Consider the following 24,068-nt stretch of genomic DNA (forward strand, 5'->3'; position numbering starts at 1 on the left):
TCCACATATTATGTACACACACTACACACACACACTATTATACTCCACATATTATGTACATACACACATACATGCACACTATTACACTCCACATATTATGGATACACACTACACACATACACTATTACACTCCACATATTATGTACACACACACATACATGCACACTATTACACTCCATATATTATGTACACACACTACACAAAACACACACACACACACACACACACACACACACACACACACACACACACACAAATAGGTGCCAAGAAAGAGACTGTCCATGGAGTGTAAGGTCCGTTGTGGTGGTCCTCACTCCACTGAGTTCCAGAATGTGGGGAACAGCTGTAATGAAGGCTGTGAGGACAGACCACCCCTACCCCCCTCAAGGCTGCCCAAATCACACAGTATCTGTGGGTTTTTGCTTTAGAATCTAGACCCCAAATGGCCCCGAAATGCCAGGCTCCCTGGAGACTTGCAGAGGTGGAGGATTAAAAAGCTGGACCCTTGCAGGGTCCCCCTCCATACCTAGCTGAAGACTCCATCCTGTCAGCTCCTCCCTCTTGTCCAGACATTCCCTGAACCCCAGGGACCTTGCTGCAGCATGGAGGGAGAAAGGGGCAGTTTACAGGACAGGGGTTTTCACTGGGAGGCATGGCTGCAGTCAGCAGTTCTCTAACTGAGTTCCCTGAGGCCAGGCAAACCCTGGTTATCTTCAGTATTCTCCACCCCTACCCGGGCCCGGGACTCAGCCCTTCATCTCCAGCAGGCTTAGAGCACAGTGTCTTAGATTAGAAGTAGACAAGCTCCCTGGGGAGGAAACCCTGTTTTCAGATTGCTCGGGAGAATGATGGATGTTTGATAAAGGAAGGCCATTACGTAGATAAAGTCCTTCAATCCTGGCCTAGAAGCATGGCATGTCCTTCCTCAAGACAACCCCAGGAGACAGGAGTAACAGCCTGGACCTGTTGCCCAGAGAGCCCTCATCCAAGCCTCTGAGGGTCCTAGGCTTACAGTTGCATGCCATGCAACTTACTGCTTCAAGTAGAATAGAAACTTAAGGCTTTGAGGGGTGCTTAGATCTGACACAACCAAGTGCTGACTTAGGATTGGCCTGGGTACCTTACGTCACCAGCACATCACTGAAAGTCATCATTCTTCCCGAAGAGTTGAGAAGTATTAATGTGACCAATGACATGTAGCCAGCCAGTGATGAACCTTGCCTGGGGCAGCCCAGCACCCTGTGGGCACCACCTTCTGTGGGTGCTGTGTGGTTATTCAAAAGTACACATGGGCCTCGGGGAGACATGCTTCCCCAAGAGCCATGGCCAGTGTGTTCACTGAGACACTTCCAGTGTCCAGGACAGACCGGCACAGTGGCATCAGTTAACACAACTTCATCAGTGAGTGAATGAACGCGTGGTGGAAAAGAGAAATAGAAGACAGAATGGCAGAGTCAACAACTAGAAACTGAAGGGGACAGATGACAGAGAGTGATCAAGGAGAGGTACGGGAAAGGATTCACAGACTGGACAGAGTCAGAGTTGGGGTCAATGTCGGGGGGCGGAAGTGTCACCTGGGTAGCTTTCCGGGAGTCAGCAGGACGAAGTCTCCTAGTCAGAGGGACTGAGGTGTGTCTCTCACCAGCCCAGCTTGTCCTAGAAGAGAAAGTTGACCGTTACAGGATATTGGGCACTGAGGCGCAATGAACGCAGGGCTCCGGATGTGCACACCGGCGACGGCTTGCTAACTGGCCATGGCACTAATGAGAAGCTGTCAAGATGTGAGGCCATGCTGGCTGGGGAGGGCTGCTGCTCTGGCTATCTCCTTCCTACACAGCTGTCCCCAGTACCCTGCTGGCTGCACACGAGCCATGTCTTCATGTGGTTTCTGCCATGGTCTTCATCAATGCTGCCCTGAGGTGGCAGGCTTGGGTGGCCACCCATCTGATGCCACCTGGGCATCTATCACACCTGTGCAGCAGGGCCATGCCACCAAGTCCTTCCCAGCAACCACAGGCTTCCATCAGGGAGAAGTCTGATGCAGGGAGCCTTTCTTGGTTCTGCATGAAGGTTTGCTGGAAGGTTCCCCTAGACAGCCCATTCCCAGCAGTGCAAAGGAAGCTGGGCTTACTCTGTGGAGGCTTGTGTTGATCACACGTGGGGGGAGTTCTACAGCCCAGACCAACTTACAGGCGGTGTTAGAGAACAGACCCAGGAGAAGGTCTGTACTCTACCAGTGGAGCTGGGGGTTGAGAGTTCTTCCCAGGAGAGATGGGAGGATTTTAAGGTCTTCAAACACCTGCTCAGATGCTCTTCCTCAAGTGAAAGCCCACTTGGGGCCAGTGAAGTATATTCTGGGTGACAGATTCTCCTTTTTCCTACCATCCCTTCTTTTACTCATCCACCAGTCAACTGATTCATCTGTCTACCCATCCACCCATCCATTCATCCATCCATCAGTCCTTCTGTCCATCCACCATCCACCTACCTATCCACCCATCTATCTACCCACTTACCTCCCCATCCACCTATCCATCCACCCACTCATCCATCCACAATCCATCTATCCATCCATCCACCCACCCATCCATGCACAGTCCACCTATCCATCCATCTACCCATCCATCCACAATCCACCTATCCATTCATCCACCCATCTACCTACCCTCCCATCATCCAACTATCCACCCACCCATCCATTCACACTTCCACAGGGATAGTTCACTGGACAAGATGAAGCCACCTGACTTGTCACAGCTCTGGGGTCATTCAAGAGGTGTGGCTCTGCAGCTAATCCATACTTGGCCATGGGACTTAGAGGAGCAGGGCTGGGTCATAGTTTCCCAAGTGCTCCTCTTCCCCTGCCCGATCCCAGCCCTGGTCCAGCACCATCACACTTGTCTATCATCCCAGGCCATGGTCCTAATTGTGCCGTGCATCATTTTCCTCCAAATACAACTGCTGGGGGCAGGGAATGTGGGTTGCACAGGAGCCAACCCAGTGTCTAGGAGGAGTGGGTGGCCAGCACTTACCTCCTCGCCAAGGAGCACCCACCACATATATGCTGTCTGCTGGCACACAGGGTTCCCCATCTTTGAGGCTGAACCCCACCTGTTGCCCCATTCCTCCTCTCTGTTCTCCTGGGGGAGCCTGTCCCACAGTCTGGCTCCTGTCTGCCTAGAAAATATGGCTCCAATCATTTCATCACTGCTTCTTAGAGCCTGGGACAGCCCCTGCCTTACCAAGTCCTTTGGGACCTTGGGACAGTCACTCTGAGAACTGCAATGTCAGTTTTGAAAACAAACTGGGGAGAAAGAATCAATAGTGCCAGACGAGAGAGAAGACGTGGGAGGCTGAGGCTCTGTGGCTCTCAGTGTTATCACACATCAGGAGTAAACGGATGTCTGGCCCAGACCACTGGTTATGTGTGGAGCCGGGTGTGGGGAGGACCGTGGATGCAGCGCATGGTCGGCATGGGTACAAATGGCTTTGCCCTAAGTGGCCCCACATTCAAATGAATTATTCCACACTGTGCCAATTAATAGTAACTGTAAGATAGAGCCTGTGTTTATCAAGTGCCTGGCTCTGCGCGGCCCTTTCCTGTGTTCTCTTATTCAATATTTACCTAGGAGATGGGTCCCAGTATCCCCTCTTACAAGTAAGGAAACTGAGTTAGAGATGACAACTAAGTTGCCTGAGTTCACCGATCTGCTTAGTAAGATCTTTATGATCCAGACATGGGTCATTTAACTGAAAACCAGAGCTCCTGGCAGAATAGTGTCCATGGGACATGAAGGCAGAGAAAGCCCTGAGAGAGGAAGAGCCGTGCCTTGGTCCCCAACATCCCTGACCTGAGCTGAGTAGCCAAGCACAGAGCCTGGGAAAGATGCTCTTTTCCTCCCCTGAACCAGCTGGAGGCTGTAGGGGCAGTACCCAGCTCTGCCATCCCCTGACAGATGGGAGCCCCTAGGCCCAGAGAGGGCAGGGATGGGGCTGAGGTTATGCAGTACCCTGGGGCTTTCCTCAGCAGGCTCCTGCCTGGGCCAGACAGCTTTATTAATCTTGCCCCTCTCATGGCCCCAGATGGCAGCTTGGCCCATCTGCAGGGATATGGGGCTGGGAGGGGTGCTCTGAGTAAGAATAGCTGGGTTCATAAATCACTCCTTTTGCCTTTACTGCCTCCAGAGCGGGATGCCGAGACCCCATCTGAGGAAGCACACCCAGGCCCAGTTTATCCTGTATACATCTGTGCCAGCAGAGGGTGCTGTGGTCCAGGGCAGAGCCATTGCTGGGTCCCAGTGCAACCAGTCAGTGTTCGGAGTCTACTGAACAAGCGTGTGTGTGTGTGTGTGTGTGTGTGTGTGTGTGTGTGTGTGTGTGTGTGTGTGTGTGTGTGTGTGTGTGTGTTCCTGTCTCCTCTCCTCTGGAGGAGCCTGCACCCCTCACCTGGAACATGAAGACACTCAGCTCCAACTCCCTATGCCCTGCCCATGGTCACTGCCAGGACGGAAGAGCCTGATTAGCTGCAAAGATCTGAACACCCAGCACATTCATTTCTTCTCCTCCCTTCTCCCAGTACCAACCGGAACCAGCCGTGGGCTTGGTCCAGTGGAGGCCAGTATTCTCCCTCACGGCCACCACCACCACTCAAGTCTAGTGAAGATCAATAACCAATCCTCAGAGAAAGGTGTTAACAGCGACATCTTCTGAGTGTCCTGGACATACATGCCAGGACGGACACAGAATAATGTTCTCCAGCCCAGTGTGTCTTGAGGGGGCCTGGAGGTTTTCAGGGGGCGGAGAGAGACAGTGAAAGGACTGACTTTTTTTTTTTTTTTTTTTAATGGAAGCTGATAATGATGCCAGGGCCTGTAAGCTCACTTGATCCTCAGCAGAAACCTCAGCCAAGTGCACGATCTTGTCACTAACTGGATGAAGCCACGAAGCCGGCAAGTGGCTAGAAGGTCCCAGAACTGGAAAAACCATACACAGCTGAGTGGGGCCCTGAAACCCACACTAACATGTAAAGCACTTGTGGGAACAGCACCAGTCTTGGCCACCAAGTTCTGGCTAGGGGGTGGAGAGGGCTCATTTGCTCACTGACTGTGCCTCTGGGCCTCTTCCCAAGACAGACGGGCTGGGCTCATAAACAAGCAATTGGCCCGAAATCCCGGGGAGTCTGCCCATGGCACAGGGCAGACACAGGGAAGGGGGGTGGTGGTGAAAGCCTAATTAGGCTCCAGAGGGGTGGTGCCTGAGGGGAGGGCTGCTGTAGTGAAACTGAATTCAAAGGACAGCCTTTCCTGCTGGGTGCTCAGTGAGCCGTGAATGTCTGGGGGCCAAGGGACAAGGCAGCATCTGGGAGGCCCCATCAAACTTGTGAGTTCAGCCAGGTTTGGGGCTCTGCCATTGCCCCTGCAATTCAGACCTTTCCTGGGGTCCCACCCACCAGGGAATTCTCAAAGACAGCAACTTGGTGGGGACTGTCTCCCAGTTCTCATTTCACAAGGCATACGCATGCCCAGAACCCCAAGCCCCGACAGCCTGCTGCCCAGCCCTTTACCCTGCATCCTCCTCAGAACTGTACTTTGCCTTGGGCTGACACTCCAAAGCACTTGGCACACTGTCCTCGCTGGGTCCTCCACGCTGGGAGGTGGCATTCCTGTGTTTCAGATGAGGACATGGCTCATCAGTCCAAACACACTAGAGGCCGGGGGAACTACTGAGACAAAGTTCTCTTTCCCAGGCTAAGTCCTCCAGGGAGGTGACTCCAGGGACAGCCAGCCTGCTGAACTCGCTGTAGTCCTAAGGGCTGGGCTTTACATCAGCTGCAGAAGTCCAGGTCCCAGGCCTTGCTCAGCAGGTCCTCTCTGTCTCACAGTGGCTGCGCCTCACCCTCATCTGCTCTCCCTTCCTACCTCCCATCCCTCAGAGCCTGGTTGGAACGAAACCCTTTGAAAGGCTTAGTGATCCATCCCAAAATACTCAGTGCTGTTGCTGGGGCAACCTGGCCCATCACACATCCAAGACTGAAATGTTGAATGGGTTCACGGGTATTAAGAGGGCCTGGGAACTGGGAGGGCAGGGGCACAGGTCTGAGTGGGAGGGAGGGGGTAGGGGACCCCAGGAATTCCTAATGGAGCTGCCCCCAGCCCCCGCAGGAAAAGGCAAGAAGGCTCCTGGTCATTGATTGCTGTGACTAAGTGTCTGACAGGCTCAAACAGGTGACATGGAGAAGTCAAGCAGAGGGAGAGACAAGAAACTTGCTGGCTGAGAGAATGTGGTGGACTGGGCTGGAGGGTGTTTTGAAGGAACTCCCCACTTGCAGATGGAAAAGGGAAACTGCATTTCCCTGTGGATGCTGGCGTTGTCTCATCTGATCTCACCATAACCCCACAGAGTAGGTTTGCTGTCATCCCTGGCTGACAGCTGAGGAGCTGACCAGAGAAGTGAAGTAACCTGCCCAAAACTAAGCGGCAGGCTGCAAGCCAGGGCTGCATGGCTCCTAAGCCAGTGCTCTTCCTACCCAGTCTGCCTGTCAGGAACCATGTCAGGAAACACAGTGCCAGCCAGTCACTCACAGCAGCTAACAGGAGGCATGTGCACAGACCTCAGGTCCCAGCCCACTAACCAACCAAGGGTAGCCATTGCAGCTCCCTTTCTCAGATGAGGAAACTGAGGCCTGAATTAGCACTGTCTCTACACAGCCGATGGGTCTTAAAGATCTTCAGAGAGGACAGCCTCACTCTTGTGCCCCTGCAGGTGGGGAAGTTCTTTCTGGTATCTAACCAAATTCACACCTGCTTTACATCAATCACAGCCCAACTCTGCACGAATCCTTTTGCCTGACAGCTCCAGAAGCCCTTCACTTCATGATCTCACTGGATTCTTACAGCGTCCAGGGAGGCAAAGGTGAGTGACTGTTTTGTGGAGAGAAGGGTCCAGAGAGGTTAAGGAGCCGAGCTGAGGCAGCACAGCTACACTTGGAATTGTTTGCTTTGGCCCAGGCGCTTGGCTTTCAATTTTCCTGCCAAGATGATGTCATGGTTCCTTCAGCCCCCTGTACCTATCAGCATTCCGTGCGTCTCACCACCTGCCTCTCTCTGCAATGAGTTTCATCCCCTCTTGCCCGAACTGCTGGGACACTGTCGGACTCCGGCCGGGGCTGGGGCTGTCTCCCCAGAGGCAGCAGATGCCTTCCTGGTGCAGAGAGAGCAGTTCCGGGCCCTTTCCTTCCCCTACCAGCTCCTCGGCCCCACGGCTGGCTTCCCACGGCCCAGGGCCAGGAACCGCCTTAGTAGCAGAGACAGAACACAGGCCTGAAGGGCTCACTGGATAGTAAATGGGGGTGGGGGTCCTCCAGGACAGCTACAATCTATTCTACTCACGTGCCCCAAGGAGGGGTGGCTGAGACCTGAGCAAAAGAGGACGGACTGCAGGCGTCGGGCTCAAAGGATGGAGGAGGCAGATAAGGAAAGAAGCGGGGCTGTGGCAGAACCCCAGCAAGGCCCAAAGGAAGATGAATCATGGAGTCTGAGGCCAGGCCTAGTGGAAGGTGGGAGGGAGAGAGGGAGGCAGGGCCCTCTTTTCTTTCTTCCCCAGCTCAGGGGGTAAAGGTGCCCGCCACCTCATGATGTAAGCCTAATGACACAAGTCAGGTCCCTGGAACCTGCGTCAAGGTAGAGAGATGGGACTACAACATTGTTCTCTAACTCCATAGGATGGCTATGGCACGTACATCCCCCATAATAATATTAATTAATAACGTAAATTAAAAAAAAATGAAAAGCAGCAGCCCAGCTCTTCCCTGGAGTCATCAAGAAAGATGTGTGGAGTAAATGGGTGGGGGAGGGTGGGAAGGAGACAGGCAAGGGCTTAGACGTGCAGGAGGCTGGTCACCATTCCCATGACACTCAGAGGCTCCCAGGCGGGGGTGGGGGGAGATGCTGGCTCTCCTGGGTAGCACTCTAGCAGGGTCTCCCTACTTCGTCCTGGCTTTTATCCAACATGCCTAGGACCAGAAGCAGTACAGATTTCTGGAACTCGGGTTATTGGAGCACCGCTAACCCCTGATACCCAAACCCCAAACTTCTTGAGTATCACATGAGCTCTCCAGAAGCTTGGTGCTTCAGATTTTCAGATGGGCAAGTGCGGCTCTGAGGCAGCGAAACTGTCATCATTGTCATCATCCACTCGGCTCCTCCCATTGGCTGGTGCTGGCAGGTGGGAGGAGCTAAGGGAATAGACAAGGAGGGACTTGAAGGGGACAAGAGAGGTGGGGCCAAAGCTTGTGAACTGATGACTCCCCACACTGGCAAGGCATACTTGGGGCTCTGCTGCTATCTAGTTTGGGCCACGGCCTATCAGTCCTGCCAGAGAATGCCATCATAGAGAGCCGGAGTGGAGCTGAGTGGGCCTGGCTCTGAGGTTGTCTGGCTTCAGAGAAACACTGAACAGAAGCTGGGTGCCTGGTTTTAAGGAACAACGAGGGATTCAGCTCAAACCGGAGGGTTAGACATGAGTGTAGGAAAGGGGACTGAGGCAATAACAGTGATGTTAAGAATAAGAAGACACGGTGACACACATGCTTACTAAGTGCTGGGCACAAATGTCAGCACGGCGTCTAGTAACTCATTTAATTCCTGTGACAACCCATGCAGTGGGTATAATTATTATGTCTGTTTTATAGATCAGAGAGGTGAAGTGATGTGCCTGGAGTAGCACAGCTCTTGGGTCAACATTTGAACCCAGACAGTCTGGTTCCATCTGGCACCCGGGCTGGGACAGTGAGTGTAGGCAGTATCTCAAAGCTGGAAGAGCAAGGCGTGGAGCTGTCCAAAATTAGAAAGTCCACCTCAAAGAACATGGTGTGGTGGCAACCTGGGGACCCAGGGTCTTGCCACAACCGGTAAGGGAAGAGAGCCCTAGCTGGAGAATTGTCTTGATTGTTGATTGATGTGGAAAGACCCAGTCTACTAGGGGTGGTATCATTCCCCAGGCTGGGCCTGAGCTGTGTAAAAGTGAAGAAAGCCAGCTGAGCAAAAGCAGTCAGCAGCATGGGTGCACTGGTTTTCCTTGCTCTTGACTGTGGATGTGGTAATGACCAGCTCTTTCAGGCTCTGTGCCTCTGTGGGTTCTCTGCAATGATGGTCTGTCCCCTGGAATTGTAAGCTAAATAAAGCCTTTCTTCCTTAAGGTGCTTTGGGTTGGATTGTTTTACTATAGCAACCGAAATGAGACTAGAACAATGGTCAAGAGCAGTAGATATGCCAGTGGGATCCTCTCCCCGCTCATCACCTTGTCTGACCTCAGCTATTCTGAGGCCAAATGCTCCTGTGGTCCCGAGTCATTCAAATGTTCAGTGTCCACACAGGAGGAAGCAGGGAAGTCCTCCAGAAGTGAGGCATTATCTCAACTCCTTAGGAAGCAAAACTTTAGCCATGCCCCTGGGCCACACCCTGAGGTCTCAGGTCCCACAAGGCCACACAACAGGGCCAGCAGGCCTTAGAATGGTCCTTTTTGGAAATGGACTTGTGTTCTGCACATGGTGTAAACAGACTTCATCCCTTGAAATCCAAGGCTGGGACAAACCCAGGTTCTCAGCAACACCACGAGTACTCGGCAGGCTCAGGGGTTAAGAGTTAATTTCACTAGAGCAGAGAGAAGACAGTCTGCTGTGCATGTTGAATCTCTGCACTGACTACACCATACACAGGGCCACATGGGGCCCTTATATATCACACACATCTTAGCTGGCTAGGGAAAGTCACACACATGCTTACATGCTCACATGACAGCTAGAGTGTGGTCTCCAGAAATGTGTCCCTTCTAAGTCCCTGTCAGGTGCTAGTGAGGGCTCCAGGAGCACCATGCCATGCTCCAGTCAGGCAAAATAGGAACTTCCTCACAGTTCCTAAGGATGTAAGGGACTCCACAGCCAAGTTTAGACTCCAAGGCCAGCCAGCTACCTCTGGGCCTTTGCCAAGCTCTATCCTCTTGGTCTTGGGTCCCGGGTGGCAGGCTCTATCTTTGGCCTTCCATCTGACTTTCAGCTCTTGGTCCCTGTTGGTACTTCTTCTCCCTTCTAAATGAACATGTATGTGCATGCAGTTGCACACATGCACGCACACACACACACACACACACACACACACACACACACACACGAACCAACCTCCTCCTGGCCAGATGGATGGCCTCTTACCAACTCAGCTGGACCACATCTCTTACTGAAGCCTCATGTGGGGCCTGGACATCAGTCCCCTAGCCTTGCCCTGGGGCTGTGACCCCCAGAGGGAGGCAGCTGCCTTTCATTTAGAGGCTCTGCATGCGGGCATCCCTGTGCATAGCCACTTACTGAGGTGGCCTGAGAAGTACAGGGCCCTGCTGAGATCAGGAGGCCTGGGAGCCTCCTCATTGGAGAGGAAGGATGTGAGAGATGTTTCATTTCCTCACTCCGCCTGGTAATTAGGGGACAGGAAGACCCCACAGACTCCGAGGAGTTCCCAGGGCCCACAGGAACACTGCTGCACATTTGCTGTGCTGGGTGCCCGAGGTGAGGAGCAAGCTTCAAAGCGGGCCATCCGGAGTGGATCCGGCCCTGCCTGCGGGTGGGTGCTGTGTGAACTTGAGCGAGTCATTTCATGTCTGAGCCCCATACAGTGACTCCAGAGACAGCAGAGGATCCTGGTGCTTGCACACTGCAGGAACAGCTGATGATGAAGAACCTGTGTGTGACCTGCACACCGCGCCTGCCCAGGCCCTTCTCTCCTTGACTCCTGCACACCATTCTGAGACTCTCTCTGCTGTGCAGTATGCGTGTGTTTGCTTGGCCTTGTCACAGAGGGCCCAAGGACCCCTCCTTCCTGGCTCTGTCCCCACTAGGTGTCCAGTTACTTCAGAGAGGGCTGATAGAAAGCTCAGAGGGGACAGAGACCTCATCTGTTTGACCAATGGAGAATTCCAGCCTTGAGTGTGATGTCTGCTGCAGAGAGGGCCTAGTGGATGCTGGGAAAAGGAAAAAAGAGACAAGGAGGAAGGGAAGGAATCTGGGCCTGGGCCTCAGTCACGTGCTACAATCTGGCCGTGGCTAAAACCTCCTGGGAGACGCGGGACCAGCTGCACAAACTGTGAGGCCCAACGCTAGAGAGTGGTCCCAGGTTCAGATGTGGCACATCCCTGTAGGCCCAACACTGGGGAGAACAAGGGAGGAAGGTTGTGAGTTCCAGGTTAGCTACACAGTCAGAGTCTAGGCCAGTTATCAGAGGATCCGAGATGTGGACAGGCTTGTCAACATCACACAGCACGAAACGGCTGACTGGTGATCTTATGACACCGAATCTCACAAAAGGTCCCTCCTCAGAACCCTCGGGGCCTTCCAAAAGATACCCAGCACCACACATTTCTGCAACTTGGAGGACCCTGCCCAGAGGTGAGCGTGAGAGAGGACAGCGGCCTCGGGCTCACCTCTTACCTCACACAATCCTGAAAACATTTTTTTTTTTTCATTTTACCTCAAAATCCATCCACAGTTGTGTAACGTCAAAGTCGGGCTGCTGCTTCCAGATCTGGAAAGTGCCAGGGTGTTGTGGGAAGCCCAGTGCTAATTCCTGAGTCCTAAGAGGAGCTCCCCAGCCCTGTAGGAACCAAGCACCTGTTTGCAAAGCACTGCCGCTGCACAGCCTCCTCAGCGGCTTGCACTGCCCAGCTGAGGTCAGGGTCAGGCCTCTTCCCTGTCTCTCTCCCTCAGGATGAGGGCAGACCCAGAGGGCAGGGAACCTGGAGTTCAGGACACTGGATGTCACGCATCCTCCTGCTGCAGCAGGCAGAGGAAGCTTGTTTACCCTGCTTAGACAGTCAGCTTCACTGCCGAGTTCACTGCTCCTGTGGGGGACCATGGCTGGGGGCTTGGGAGGATCGGATATGGGGGAGGGGTCTCCGATGGTAAGAGCTGGAGCATGGCTTATGTTTGGGGGTCTGCTTTGCAAAACTAGGTCTGAATCTAGAAAGACTGGTAGTCTGTTGTACTGCTCTGTGTGTGTGTGTGTGTGTGTGTGTGTGTGTGTGTGTGTGTGTGTGTATGTGGGCATGCCTATATACATCTCTGTGTGTGAATGTATACTCATATACGTGTGTGTGTGTGTGTGAGTGCATGCCTATACACATCTGTGCATGTGTGTGTGTGTGTGCGCGTGCGTGCGTGCGTATGTGTGTGTGTGTGTGTGTGTGTGTGTGTGTGCGTGTGTGTGTGTGCGTGTGTGTGTATGCACAAGTAGGAACCCAGGCGACACTATGGTCAGTGGACATGTGCACCTGTGTGCCCCTTCTCAGAGTAAAGTGAAGACCAGAAGGAGCTGGGCACGTGGTGGAGCACCTGCCTGTGATGGTCAAGATAGCCACACAAGTCCACTTTCCAATGCAAACAGAGCTGCCTAATCTCGGGGCATGGTGCAGTGGCCCCCATTAACATTAATTAGGATAAATTGGAGTCCTTGTCACCTCCTAATTGCAGAGAACAGACTGCACAAAACCTATATGCCCTTCTTGTTCCAGCTGGCAAGGTGACCTCCGGGTGACCATAGGCTTCTGGTACTCTCTTTATCCCATAGGACTCTAGATGACAGGATTGTCCAGGGGACAACATGACAGAAGCTCAGGGTGTCCCCAGTGCTCTGACTGCTTTACTTGGGTGAGGGGTGGTGAGACTGGGTCCCCCAGGGAAAAGGGCTCTGGGGGTGGGAGAGTGAGTGACAGTGTGAGCCACAGGAGAGGGCCCCCGGGCCCCACAGCCCTGGCCGACAGCTCTGTCCCCAGAAGGACAGAGGGCCATCCACTGCATAACAGCGAAGCCACTGCTGGCTCTGGACCCCTCCTGTACGACACACCCCACTCCAGTCAGTGGCTATCAGAGGCCCAAATCTTGAAGACATGTGAAGACCCGGTATGATCCCATTGTGACTTCCATGTCACCAGGTCCTTCTCCAGATACCACGGCCCACAGCTACAGTCTTCAGAAACCCAGCCAAGCCATTTGGGGTCCCCCAGATACTTGGCTACAGTCCTGGGCCACTGAGCGGGCTTACCCCACAAGACATGTACTCAAAGCCCCTCCCCCAAGGACCAAGAATCCCCTCTGCTCCTTTAGAGCCAATGTTCTCCTGTGGGTCCACCCAGTGTCCCCACTGTCCTCAGACCCCAAACCAGGAAGTCTGTCTGTCCACAGACCCAGCTCTGCTTCCAAGAGACAGCTCACTGCTTGCTCTTTTCTGCCTGGAATCTAGAGAGGTCTTACAGCAGAGGCCTTTCTTACCTATATTCAAAACTATATCCAATATTAGCTGACTCCCGAGGTTTTCAATTCTGTTCTTTACATTACATTTATTTCTATTTTTTAAAACAAGGACTGTATATATGCTCCATGAAATTAAATCATTGTCCATTAACCCCCATGCTCCGAGCCTGTGGTTGGGCCTAGAATACCTGTGCTCCTTTGTCAGCCCAGAGAGCTCCTGCTGACTCTGCAAGGCTCACTGTAATGTTTCTTGTGTCATGAAGGCTTCCCCGATTTCTCCAGTGCAGGCAGAGGTCCCTTTTGCTCAGTTCTGGCCCACATTTTAGAGCCAGAGAAGAGCGTCCATCAGAGACCCCCAGGCTACACAGCAAAGTCGTGGGTCCCAAAGGCGGCTCACGTGGGTGACTCTCACAGCACAGAGCCTGGAGCCTTGCTGCCTGGTTCCCTCCAACCCTCCCACCCTCCATCTTGCCTTTCCAGAGCCTGTGTCTCTGAAGACAAACTTGGACCCTCTCTGTTCTCCCTCACAGGAAGGAGCCAGGGTGATCTCCCAGCCTCCGGGGATATAGATCACTGTGACACCTGCAGAGAGCAGAGTGACCCATTGTCTTACCAGGTGGGGGCAAGAAGCATGGACTCTGCCCTTCCTGTAGGGGACTCTAGACTGAGTGTGAGCATTCAGGCAGAGTCCTTCTAGAGCAATTTTGCCCCTGAGGTCCAGCCTCTCAGGCCCCTGGGCCCGGGACTGTATCTCAACTTCTCTTCCAGTGGCTGACTCAGCGGGTTCTTTCCAGTCTGGGCCTCCTTTTCCTGCCTGTGGAGCATCACACTGCAGACCCCTGCCTTGAAGCAGCGCAGAAGCACGACATTCCTCACAGGGCACGCAGGAGACAGAGGTCACGGTGCCAACTTCACAGGAGGAAAATGGAGCTAGCAGCACCTGAGGCCCGAGTCTGTGAGGGAGGTGAACCTGGTTCTAGGCCGTCCTACATCCTGGATAAGACCCCGGTTTAGGCCCAGGATTCAGTAGCCCTGAGTATGGTGAGTGAGTGCCATGCCAGGCAATAGGGAGCAGGGTGCGTCCTGGGAGCCCTTGGCAGACCCCACTCAGAGACCCCAGGCCCAGACTTGCTCCTGGCAAGAGAAGGTTGTTCGAGGGCCAGACAGTCCAGGCCAGGAGCTGCCACGAGGACTGAAGTGCTGGGCCCATCTGCAGGCTGGGAGCCCTGCTTGTAGATACAGCTCTGGGCACTTGGTGGGTAGCTATAGGGTCCAGCACTTGACAGAGGCATGAGTGAGGCTGACTCTGGGTGGAGCTGAGTAAGCCCAGGAGCAGAATGTGGGCTGATCACAAAAATGGGCCATGGGGCTCCCCTTGTGTTTATCTGCTTCCTAGGCCTTAGGGATAGAGCAATGAGGGGGGGTGGTGGACCCCAAGGTTTGATTCCCTCCTGCATCTTCCAGTGATTGTGGGCAGCACGTCTTATCGAGCGCAGAAGATCCTGCCCTCCTTCTGAGTTTCCAAAGAAAAGGCCACTAAAAGGGGAAGAACTAGACCCAGCGGGTCCCCTGTGGCTGAGGACTGGGTACCTTTCCAGGAGTCATGGAGTTGGCTGGGGTGAAACCAGCCTCAGTTTCCCCAGCCTTCACCCTACCCCCAGCTGGCTGTTGACAGTGACCACTGCTCTCACCAGAACTAAAGCAACCATGTGCCCATGCTGAGATACCAAGCAGAGGTTACTTCTCCAGCTGGTCCCATCTCACCAGCTTCTGTTCTGACTCAGATGATTCTAGAAGGAGGCCTGGGAAGACATGTGGCCAATGTCAAACCTTGTTGTCTAGACAGACTTGGCATAAGTTGGTGTTATGTGACCTTTCTAGGTGCTCATCTGTGCCCTGGGGTCAGTATGCACTGTCACATAATGAGGGGAGCACAGTGCAGCCAAGCACACAGACCAGCTCCTGGCTAGAGGCCCTGACGGACGGGAGGAACATGTCACTCAGAGGAAAAGGTATAAAGACCAGGGACTGCTGGGAGGCCAGCACGGCCTGTGCTCTTAGAAGCCAGTCTCTGCCCCATGCCCAGGGATAAACTAATGACAGTGCTGTGTGGCTCACACTGTGCTAGCTCATCTCTTCCACAGCTGAGGAAGCCGAGGCTGGTGGTATGAAGGAGTTAGCCAGGGGGTCAGGCATGTGTCCCGGGTTGTACACACGGCTCCAGGATACAGGAGGGCAATGAGTAACACCATCTCCATGCTGCAGATGGGGCTGGTATGAGGGCATGACTTAGCTGGCCTAGTACAGTGTGGCTGGGCTAGACCCAGCAATGCTAAGCTGGGACCGCCCAGCTCTGAGGAGTCCTGCCTGCCAGCTGCCATCCTTCCCTGCAGTGACATTGATGGACTCCTATTCCTCTGGAACTGTAAGTCCTTCTATAAGCTATCTTGGTTATGATGTTTTATCACAATAGAAAATCAACTAATAGAGGAGGGCTTCCAGGCCCCTTGGTATAGCCAGTTCTTTTCCAGAGCCTTGGAACACACTCCTCCAGCCCCATCCCTCTCACTAGGCTTTGAACTCCCCTGCAGTGGTTTGAACGAGAATGGCCCCAAGGCCCACACATTTGAATACTTAGTCCCCAGTTGGTGGAACTGTTTGGGAAGGATTAGGAGGTGTGGCCTACTTGGAGGTATGCCTTCAGGTTTCAAAAGTCTCCCACTGCCATTTCTGCTTCCTGATTGCAATTTTGAGCTCTCAGTGGTTCCTGATATCGTGCCTTTGAAACCAGAAACCCAATTAAACTCTTTCCTCTATAAATTGCCTTGGTCATGGTGTTTATCACATCAATAGGAAAGTAACTAGGTCATCCACCCTGCATTTACATATTCTTCTTTCCCCAGGCACACCAACAGGGACACAGGACCCTGGAGCTGCCTTGGCTTCCTGTCATTGCCATGTGCCCCTGATGATAGTGCCCAGGACTCAGGGACTATCAGAGATCTCTGGGCCATCAAAGTGTGATAAAAGCTCTTGGGTTCTTTAGGTACTGGGAAGACTCCAGCCAAAAGTCCTGGAGCCAACCTGAATGCTCCAAGCTGCCACACACGAGGCCCTGGGGTCTCTGGGCTGTGTGGAGCCTCACACTGCCACAGGACCACAGAACCACCAGCTCGCCATCCTTCAAGAACCCCAACAACGTACTTTCCTACCTCAGCCCATATCCAAGCCCACCTCCTACTGTGTTTCCAATTCCAAATGACACAATTCCTCCAGGAAGCCTCCTCGCAGCTCTGTCTCATCTACAAGATTGATTCTCTGGAGGGCAGGGCCAGGTGGCCAGTCCAGCCAGACTCCACTTGGTAAATATGACTTGAATAATTAACTGGGTGCTGTTAACTTAGGGCAGGTGATGGCTGTGTGACCTTAGGCAAGTCACTTGGCTTTCCTCTGCTGCAGCTTTCTGAAACCTGCATGAAGAGGAGACTAAGAGCGTGCCTGTCACCAGGTTGCTGTGGGACTGGAGGCACACAGCGTAACATGCAACATGTCTGCTGTTGTTAAATGGTGTGTGTGTTTATTAGGTTGTCACAGAGTCAGTGCAGCCAGGGAAGGACAGAATTCACTGCTCAGTGCTCCTCTTACAGTGTCCAATAACACAGCAGGTATGTGATTATAGGTGAGGGTGACATTTACCAAGCCCTCTTTAGATAAGAGGGTGTTGAGTGCCAGGAGGAAAGTTCCCAGCTGAGGCACACAGCAAGCGGCCGGCACAGAATTCAAACCCAGGGCCCGTGAAAAGCAGGGAAGTCACTTTCACACCAGTCTGAACTCGGCATTCTTGGTTGGAAGTGAGCCGCCCATCGCCAGAGGGCAAACAGAGACTCAGTGACTACCTCTCAGAGAGTCAAAAGAGATGACCTGGGCATCCTCCAAGTCAGGTGGCCTTCAGAGAGACAAATTCTCCCAGACCTTTCCCCTGGAGAGTTACATGTTCTGGGTCAAGTGAGGGAAAGGTTTGCAGCCAACCGAGGAAGGGGAGTGGTGGGTAGGACCTGGCTGGCACCTTCTAGTTGGAGCCACAGCTCCGCGCAAAGCTGGATGGAGCTGATGTGACATTTGAACACACATGGCCCAGGGCCGGGGCCAGGGCTGCCCCAATGGGCTCTGAGCCAACTCACTTTAACCCAAATTAGCTTGAGCTGTGGCTGCATGTAGACGAGAGACTGCAGGGCCTGCTTGCTGCCACCCCCACAAAGCAGGGCCCTGTCTGGCGCTCCACCTGGCTGCCCCTCTTACCTCTGCCTACTCCTGGCCTGCGGGGGCTCTGCCCTCCTTCTCTTCTGCTAGTGCCCTAAGGACCAGGCTCAGACCACCCTTTATAATGTCCCCCCTCCCTGCTGAGGCTGGACTCCCCACAGGATGTGCTCTGAGGTCCTGCCCCAAGAAGAACCTGGTCTGGTCTTGCAGGGTCCCTCCACCCTATCCTATTCCCTCCAAAGAGCTGGACTCAAGAGCCCAGGGAAGGAGGCTGGAGCCATGAGGAAGGGTCTGGAGCGGGGGCTTCCTCTGCTAGCTCCCCTTCACCTGTGTTATTATTTGGCATAGAATGTCCTCACAGCTAATGTGTTTGAATACTTTATCCTTAGGTAGAGGAGCTGTTATGGGGAGGGGCAGGCTTTGAGGGTTCTAAGCCTGTGTCTAACCTGTGGCTGGAGGTTTCTGAGGATGAACTTTGTAGATGGTGAGGCTGTGTCGCAGTATCCAAAGGTTGGACAACTGGAGGTTGGACCACCTCCAGTCTGAGGGCCACACTTCGGATTCACTGAGATGGAATGAGTGAGCTACAAACTTCTGCTGCCACAGAGCCCTGGCTGCCATACCTTCCCACCACGACAGACTGCATCCCCCAAACCCGGCGTCCAAAGACACTCTTCCTCCCTGAGGTGGCTTCGGCTGGGTACTCTGTCACAGCCAGGAGAAGAAAAGTAAGTGACATCAAACACGCTGAGGCCAGCAGGTCCAGGCCCCACATAGTCCCTCTTGGGGAAGCTGGGCCCTGCTCTGGCATGGACAGTGCCTCCATTGCAAGCCGTGGCCCCGGAGGTGCCGCTGGAGTGTTGTCTCCTCTGCCCCAAGTAGGCAAAGGGGCACCTGGGGAACAATGTGGGCCAAGACTTACTGCAGAGCCTGATGGCTAATGGCAGCTGCTAAGTCCTCAGACGAGGAGGAACAGCAGAACGGCACCAGGCTCCACTCATGAAAGACCTTTCGAGCCATAGGACAGGGTTCCTCCTTGACGGAGGGTATCTGAGGTCTGTCCTGTCCTCTTCCTCTGTTCCAAAGAGGCTGTCACCAGTTGGGCACCTTGCAGTGACAGCTTCTGGATGCAGAAATACCTTCACCCTTGATGAGGCCTCAATGGTGCGCTCTTGACCGCCGCCCCTGGCTTCCCATCACCTTTTCAAGGGCACAGGTCAGTTTTCCTCCTCTGTGTAAACCTTGCCATGGCCCCTAGGGGAAAGTCTGGGCCCCACATAGGGACCTATCTGTTCCCTACTCCCCCATGCCCTCCTCTAGTCCAACACTTGGGAAAGGGCAGATGGCACCACACACACATGGCAGTGTCAGGGTCAAGTTCAAATGTGCTGTGTGTCCCTTCAGGACCACCAGGAGGGCCTCAAAACAATTGTGTTCTCTCAACCCCAGCCGCTTCCCCAGAACAGCAGTGGAAGACTCCATGTGTGTGACAGCACAGACCCTCCACAGGTGGACAGTGGCCAGCAGCTGCCCTGCCAAGTTGCAGGAAGCTGGGCTTCACCAAGTCCTGAGACACGTGACAGGAGAGAGGGACACAGCGTGTGGCCACATCTGCCTACTTGGCTCTCCTAGCCTGGGCTGAATGTGGTTGGGCTTAAGCTCTGGCCTCCCTAGGTCTCTGAGACCTCAGGGGACCTGGAGTCAGAGCCTGAAGGTGCAGGGGAAGCTGGGCTGCTCCACTCCCATGGGACCACTCTGCACTGACCTCTCTCAAGGCTTATGGCCTGGACAGCATGTCCCCATGGCAGCCATTAGTCAATGGCTCTTGACTCTGCTCCTTCCTGTTCCCGTCCTTAACAAGAAAAGCCACGGAGACATGCTGTAGTCTGGGGAAGCTCCGTGTTGAAAGAGAACATGACTGGGAGGTGGGAATGGAAGAGCCAAGGGGTGATACAAGGGTACTTGTTTTTAAGTTAAACCCTCTGAATTGTTTGAATTTGTTTGTTTTATTTTATTAATTGTGTGTGTGTGTGTGTGTGTGTATGTGTGTGCACGCACACGTGTGTGTGAACCAGTATGCATGCACATATGTGCATACACGGAGACCAAAGGTCAACCCCAGATGCCATTCCTCAGGCACAGTCTACCTTTATTGGAGACAGGGTCTCTCATTGACCTGGAGCTTGCTAAGTGGGCTATGTTGTCTGGCCACAGGCCCCAGGAATCCTCCTGTCTCGGCTTCTCCAAGCGCTGGGATTACAAACATGTCACTCTGCCCAGCGTTTTTATGTGGGGTCTAGGAGTCAGATTCAGGTCCTCACGCTTACACAGTGAGCATGACACCAACTCAGCCATCACTCCAGCCCTCTTTGGATTTTTTGTCTCTTTTGAGACAAAGTCTCTCTATTATGGAGCTCTGACTGTCCTATGTAGTCCAGACTGGCCTCGAACTCACAGAGATCCTCCTGGCTCAGATTTCTGTGTGCTGGGATTAAAGATGTGTGCCATCATCCTGGCTGCTCTTTGGAATTCTTAAATAACATGTATTATCCTGTTAATGACTTTTAAAAGAGATGCCTTCATTTACATGTGTCCGTGGGTATGTATGAGTGTATGTGCACCACATTTGTGGAGTGCGTGTGGCAGCCAGAAGAAGGTATAGGACCCCCTAGAACTGGAGTTACAGATGGTTGTGATCTGCCCCATGTGAGTACTGGAACCTAACTCAGGTCCTCTCAAGAGCAGCAATTGCTCCTAACCACAGAGCCATCTCTTCAGCCTCTCCTGATAACTTTCACAAAATATCCTGTCTTAAAATGCAAAGCGCTGAGCTGAACTCTATTGGGAAGACAGAGTTTTCTGCAAAACAGTTTAAGTGGAGCCATAAACACACCCTCCAAGCATTCTTCCCAAGCCCTCATCCCACACCCCAAGTGCTGTGAGGTGGCTTGCACACGGGATTTAATTTAAAGCTTACAATAGCCCTCTGTAGTTGGATGTTACAAGAACCTGTTCAAGGCCTTCCTTCTTGGAAGCTGGGTCTAAATTCTCAGTTTTGACAGCCAACCCCACAGGCAGCCTCCTGCCACTGATGCAGAAACCGATAAACTCAAAGCCATTTGTTCTTCGTCCTCGGCACTGCTGGAAAACCAATGACATTCTCCAGGAGCAAAATCAAATTGTCACAGGGACACAAAGCCAGAGACGAGCATCTCTACACGAGGCCCGAGACTGGGAAGCAGAGATGGCTGAGAGTCCTTGCAATCTGTCCCACACATTCACCAGCCACTGAGGGTGCCCCCACATCAGGCTCTGGACACTGCTGGAGACAGAGGGGGAGAGATGCCCACAGCCCTTAAGAAGGGGTGAGGAGGATGCTGGCCAGGAAGGACCCTCTACAACTTACAATATTTGTGCTGTCTATAAATATCCCAACCCTTTGTAATTCAGGATCCAAGCAGTGAGAACAAAGTGCCATGCCATCACATCTGCCTACAAGCAGACCCTGCTGCATCCCTGAGACACTTCCATCTGCAGAGAGCAGAGCTCAGCCCACACTTTGGTTCTAGGGATAATGGTATTTCACTTGGACTTCAGTCTAGGAAGGCAAGAAGGGATTAATGAAAGTTCCAGGAGCCACTAGGGCAAGAGTGGGATTATGCCCATGGTTTTAATCTGAAGATCCAAAGAGTCCTGTGAGCAGGGTGCATGGTGTCCTCTTCAAGGGGATAGTATAAGACTCTCAGGACCCAGGCATACGCTAAGGGCTCAGTGTAGCATCGCATGAACAGATGAGTGAATGTAATGGGGGAGAAGAAGCTGTACCCCATCTGGAATTACAGGTTGGTCTCCCAGTTCATCACCAGGATTTGGGTGCCTGGATGAATAACCTGTGTTCCAAACCCTGCCTAAGATGCTCAAGTTGGACTCTAAGGGACAGCAAGATGTCTGACCAGATAAAGGTGATTGTCATCTGTCTTGGTTACTTTTCTGTTGCTATGATAAAACATCATGAATGTGAAAGTTTATAGAAGGAAGGGTTTATTTGAGTTTATGGTTCCAGAGGGATGAGAATCCACGCTCCCAGTGGGGAGGTGCAGCAGCAGGTGGTCACAGCAGCTGGAGTAGCAGCTGAGAGCTAACATCTTAAACCGCAAGCAGAGAGCAAACTGGGAACGGCGCAAGACTTTGAAATCTCAAAGCCCACCCGCAGTGGGTGACATACTTCCTCCAGAAAGACCACATTTTCTAGACCTCCCCAAACAGCTCCACCAACTGGGAACCACGTGTTAAAATGTTAGAGCCTACGGGGGACATTCTCATTCAAACCACAACACCACGAAACCTGAGGGCCCAATTCAATTCCCAGGACCTACATGGTGTAGGGAGAGAACTGACTCATGAAGGTTTTCCTTTGACTTCTGTGTATGCACCAACACACACACACACACACACACACACACACACACACACACACACACACACACACACACAGAAATATAAGTTGGAATCTAAAAAGTAATGGCATTGGTGTGCCTCACACGGCACTCTGGAGGCATGTCTGATCAGTACATGAGTTCTGGAAGAAGTGGGTTATTATGTGTGTGCCTTCCAGCATGGAGGGAGGTCCTTGGGAGTGATGGAGCAAGACTGGGGAAAGTGTGTGGCTGGGGACAACTGTGGATAACGTGGTTAAAGCTGGGAGGAGACTTGCTCTCACCTCACAGATGACAAACTGGAGGACAAGGAGGCTATAGAAACTGAGGGAAAAAATGCACCCTGCAATTCCAGCACTTGGGAGCTACAGGCAAGAGGCCAGGGCTTCAAGGCCAACCTGGCTTACATCACGATCTCTTACCTCAAAAACAAAACAAAGTTAGCCAATCTCTAACTCAAGGTCTGTCATGACGCTTGCAACAGTGCATTCCTGAAATCCAAGCACTAGGAAGGTGGAGGCAGGAGGATGGTGAGTTTGAGGCTGGCCTAGACAGTGAGAACCTGCTTCAGAAGACAAGAAACAACCCACCAGAATAAGCCACGGAAATCCTGCAAGCAGCTAGGAGATGAAGTCAGCAATCCAGCTCCTCAGAAGGCCTCCCACATGCTTTCCCAGGAGCAAGAGACTGAGAGAAGGGCCGGTCGACTCCAGCCCCAAGAAGCTTTGCCAGAACTCTACCCGAGACCTCTAGTCAGCCCCAAGGTGCACCAGGCTGGCCTGCTCTGAGAATTCATGTTCTCTAGTTTCTACTCTTGTCTTCTGTATGATACTCCCATGTCTTCTCCTGTCCAGTACCCCAGCTCATTTTCAAACCCAGCTCTTAGACACTGAGGCCCTGATTTACTATCCACCCAAGAAGCATCTTTTCCCTTTGGCATGGAGCCCCAGATCTCCTGTAGAGTGGGCCAGGAGCCCCTGAAGCTTGGAGTATTGGTACCAGAGACTCCTGCTGTTATGCTGCATAATGGTTTCAAACCCAAGAGGTCTGTACAGAGATCTCTAGTAGGGCCCTCCCCCCTCTAGGGCATCTCGAACTCTGAGCCTTGAAGGGCAAGGACCAAGTCATTGTATGATTGTTAATATGTCAGATCCATGTGAGGAGGCTTTTGAAAAATGATCAGAACTAAAAAAGCCTGCAAACATCTCCCATGTCTGACCAGGGTTGAGCACGGAGGGAGACCCTTGGGAGTGGTGGAGGTTAAAACCCCAGAAGAGGATCCTGCTCTCTCCAGGATCCTCCTGGAGAACAGGGCAGCGAGCCCGAGGGCGAAAGGCCTTTGTGCCCTGCTCAGTTCCTAGTGTCTAAAAACACAGCACACAGCAACCACTCGGGACCCAGAGGCTGGATCAGGGGTGAGCAGGCTTTGACCATGAGGAGCTAGGCACACCATATAAGGGCAGGTCTGTGTGTGAGTCAGAGCTGGGGAGCTGGTGGGGGGGGGGAGGGGAGCTCTCCATGCTGGTGGAGAGCCCAGAGGTTTGTAGGTTTGTGGTTGACCAGCACCAGACACAGGACAGACCTTAAGCAGCCCTTGACTGCAGCTGCGTGGCAGCAGTGTGCTAAGCTGTGCTTTTCAAACTTTTCTTTTTTCTGCAGAGCAATCTCCCCCCCCCCCCCCCCGCACATGAAATCCTACATCACACCTTAAAGATGGGGGGCAGAGCTGTTGCTTTTGGGTTCCCAGGTGGGGGCTATCAGGCTGGCCTGTTCCTCTGGGATTGTCTTCTACCACTCTTCTCTCTCCTTCAGGAGCTTTAGGGAAGCCAGGCTGGGTTGGTCCTCCCAGAAGGGCCCATCCTAGACCTGGGTCTTCTGAAGCTAAATCAGTTCCTCCTTCCTGAAAAGGCAGGGGAACCCTTCCCACAGAATGGAGTTCAATCCGAGCCCTGGGGGCTCAAACAACAGGGTGACCATCAGGGAAGCAGAAGGAAGCTCATGAGAAAGCCTGCTGCCCCCTGCGGATCTGGCAGATATGGGCTGCGCAGTGGGAACGTCTGGCCTTTTAGATGCTTTGATCA

General features: G+C 53.0%; 1 protein-coding gene across 2 annotated transcripts in view; it reads right to left on the reverse strand.

The window, feature by feature from the left end:
- The window catches only part of Tspan18 (tetraspanin 18), a 139,869-nt gene that overhangs the window by 20,569 nt on the left and 95,232 nt on the right, over positions 1–24,068 (reverse strand). For both annotated transcript variants that reach the window (XM_052724480.1, XM_052724479.1), the window contains one exon: positions 1,575–1,656. The gene's annotated coding sequence lies outside the window, so the exon portion shown is untranslated. The remainder of the gene's footprint in view (positions 1–1,574; positions 1,657–24,068) is intronic.

This window comes from Peromyscus californicus, unplaced genomic scaffold (assembly GCF_007827085.1).
Source record: "Peromyscus californicus insignis strain IS unplaced genomic scaffold, ASM782708v3 Scaffold_7__1_contigs__length_154581171, whole genome shotgun sequence".
NCBI classification, from domain to species: domain Eukaryota; kingdom Metazoa; phylum Chordata; class Mammalia; order Rodentia; family Cricetidae; genus Peromyscus; species Peromyscus californicus.